Raw genomic sequence first — 4,024 nt, 5'->3', positions numbered from 1 at the left:
CTGCAAAAACGTGCCATGAAGCAAATTCCTCTATTAACGCTCTTAACTCCATTTGCGCTTCTGCTTTGATATTTTGTAATTTGGCAATCTTATTACGAAAATATTTTAAATCATTCTTGAAAGATTCTGGTAAATGTAAGTTCATTTGAATTAGCTACTCAATCCATAGATTTTGCTTTGTGTTTTGTTCTATTTTTTCTTGACATTTTATTGCATGATAGATTTTTTACTTAATGTGCTCGATTTTGTTTCATGTTTTTAGTGCTTCTCACACTATTGTATTGATTTTGCTTTGGCTATGTTAATACAGTATTAGAAAGCACTCCTCCTTGCGGATATAATCGTGTGAGCGGATGAAGATATTATATATTTTTATTTTTTTCCGGCTTTCTAATATATATATATATATATATATATATATATATATATATATATATATATATATATATATATATATATATATATATATATATATATATATATATATATATAAAATATTTGTAAAAAAATATATATATATATATATATATATATATATATATATATATATATATATATATATATATATATATATATATATATATATAAAATATTTGTAAAAAAATATTAAATATATATATATATATATATATATATATATATATATATATATATATATATTTAATATTTTTTTACAAATATTTTATTTTAATGATTTTTCTTCCTCTCTTTTCATTAATCTTTATTATTTTCCATATTTTCTCCTTATTTTTAACTTTCTTTATCCTCTTTATTTTTTTGCTGATTGCAGCAATTTAGTTGTAAATTGAAATACCATTCATAAGATTTCAATCATAATCTAACTGAGATCAAATTAGAGTTTTGACATACGAACCATTTCGTAGACTCAATTGAAAAGCTAAGTGTATGATGGTAATATAAAGCTGATGAGAGTTTTGCGTTTTCGTTTTTATAAAAAATGTATTTTATTTTAAGTATTTTATATAAATTTTAGAAGTACTATTCACATACTATTTATTCATTCAATTTTTTAAGTGTAAGTTATTTAAGAATAAAAACTTTAATTTTTTTAATCGGAAAATTTTGCAATTTTATCTTTTAAATAGGAATAAAATTTTTTAAAAAAATATTACATTATTATACTTTTTATGCCCAAGAAATGCTTTAGATACTTATAATCATTTATTTTCTACTTTCATTTCTTTTTCAATTTATTCCTTTTTTTTTTTGACAAGGATAATATTAAACTTTTGTTGAAGTTTTCAGAACAAAATTTAATAACAATTAAAATTTTTATGACAAAATTAAAAAAAACAGTTACTTTATTAAATAATTTTAAATTTCAAAAATGAATAAAATTAGTAAACTTAAAAAATAAATTTTCAAAAAAATATACTTAAATTAAAAAAAAATTTAAAAATTAAGTTTTCGTAACATTAAATTTTCAAAATAACATAAATTGAACAAAACATATTAATTGGTAATCAATTTTTTTAGAAAAGAAAATTAAAGTTTTTTTCAGATGCTCTCTTTTTAAGTCCGATCGTCGAAGTTTAAATACTTGGAAAGATAAATAAGTAAAAGTGTAAATGAATAATATTAAATGAAAGTAGTGATAATAAATAATAATAATAAATAATATAAAAAGTATATTAATAAATAAAGGTAGTGATTTTAAGTAAGATAAAAGATATTGCCCCGAGATCACTTAAGATCGTCTGAAAAATAGTCAATTTAGCAAACGAAATTTATTACAGCAGGTAAAGTTTATTGCTGCTAAGTAATTTATTTCGATATAAAGGAAATATTATTTTTTGTTTTTGTGCATAACCCAAGTTTGGCGTCTTAATCTTGTCGATTTACAGTGCTTCGAAATTTTTCTTTCAGGAAAAAGAAGGCATCAGTCTTCTCCTTTAACTTCAACTATCCTTCTTCTATGCCTAGAAGGATAGTTGGATTTCGATATAAAGGAAATATTATTTTTTGTTTTTGTGCATAACCCAAGTTTGGCGTCTTAATCTTGTCGATTTACAGTGCTTCGAAATTTTTCTTTCAGGAAAAAGAAGGCATCAGTCTTCTCCTTTAACTTCAACTATCCTGCATGCCTAGAAGGATAGTTGGAAAGAATAGTTGATTAGTTAAGAAAACAGTTAACTTTTAAAATTTAATTTGTTATAATAGCAAGAATAGCTTTGTGATACGAAAAATGTTCCAAAAAGAAGCCCCTTTATATATATTTTTAAAATCAGTATAAAATAATTTATTCAAAAAAATCAGGCTTGAAAGAACAAAATGAGAAAGAAATTTTTTTTTTCATAATCTGACTAATTACTATCGAGGCTAATTTTGGTAGAGGAAGGATTCGTAAACATTTAAAACCGGGTTGTTTTACGATTCAGGAATGAAATAATCCCTCGAAGGACGACTGCATTCTTAAACGACAGTCTTCTGTTGGTTGAATCTACAGAAGACTTTACCACTCGGATTAGCATTGCGATTGCAGATATTGATGAAATCCCAAAAATTTTCCGACGTAATCTTCTTATTATGTGATTCACTAAGAATCAATATGAATTTAAATATTCCGAGATGTGAATCCATTTCATTAATGTCTGCTCGTAGTCATTCCTTTGAAGATTTCGTATAAAGTTTTTAATTGCAAGAATTCATAGAATCTGTTGTATTTTCTACTTTCACCAAGCAAGTGTCATCTAAAGGTCTGGTTTCTTAGGACAAGCGCCTTATCTGGGCGTCAGCGGAACGTCAACGTCCCGCTAACGCCAACAAAATACTGGTTTGTTAGCTCAAGGCTTGGTTTCTTAGGACAAGCGCCTTATCTGGGCGTCAGCGGAAAGTTGATATAGAGCTGATGCCAAAAAAAAAACTTTTTTGTTAGCTCAGCTTGAGCAGTCGGTCCAACGCAGACATTACCTCTCATTGCGCATGCGTTAATAACGTAAACAAATATTTATTTCGAATTTGTATTGATTTTGTTATTGTCGACCAGTGTTTTAGAGAACAAATAATGACTTTGACTTAAAAACACATTATAGCTGAGCTAAATGAAGAGTGCTATGTTTAATGAAAAAGCTATGTTTAATGTCGAAATCAAAATCTTGGCTGATTTCAATGTGCTGTTGGATGTTATCCGCCATTGCTTCTGTGGTTAGCGTCACGTTGTAATCCAACTGCAGTTGAGTTGGACGGCAATTGTAGTTCAAGATGAGCGTTCGATGACGTATACTATCAAACTCACGAATGGATCAATCAGAGGTTGGCGCTGATTTCCAGCTGATGGCGTCCTGTCCTAAGAAACCAGGCCTTAACGGATTATCTTTTATATTCCGACCCCAACATTATATTACGAAATTCACTTTTCAACTACTGTCTCCCATTACAGTCGTAACCTTATTATCCGATGGAGCATCTTGAACAGACCTTTTACGATCGCATGATCTAGTGTGAAATCACTGCGATCTCTACCAACACCTCCTAATAGAGAGAAGTCCTCTACACGGATCAATTTAGAAGTGCAACGTAATGAGAATAAAGTGCGGTGTGGCGGGGGAAATAAAAAAAGAGTGGCTGTGGGAAGACGAGAGAAATGCCACAACGTTCTGACAACTCAAGTCTCGGATTTTTCATTCATAGTAACTCATACGGAGGCCTTTTATCTTTTTGGAGATTTTATCTTTACCCGTAAGCTAGATCTACAAAATTTGAGCAAATTTCTTTGAATACTTCCTGAGAAATCGAATTTAATGAATCTGACTTTCTTTAAATTTTATTTCTTAGGAACTATTTCATCGATTTCGCTCAAATTTTGCAGTTTATTTTATAAAATTACATTCTTCAAAACAGTGCAAAAATTGTATAAAAATTTTTGTATTTCCAAATTTTTTCTACCATTATTAAATCTAGTGATGAAATAATTATCTATTAAAAGTACTTTTTTTTGTTGCATGGAATCAAATTTAGATAAACGAATTTTATAATTATGTGCAAAAATTTTTCAATTTGCTTA

Source organism: Parasteatoda tepidariorum, chromosome 3 (assembly GCF_982258835.1).
Source record: "Parasteatoda tepidariorum strain Cologne lab strain chromosome 3, Ptep-v5.0, whole genome shotgun sequence".
NCBI lineage: Eukaryota > Metazoa > Arthropoda > Arachnida > Araneae > Theridiidae > Parasteatoda > Parasteatoda tepidariorum.
This window is presented reverse-complemented; position numbering follows the sequence as displayed.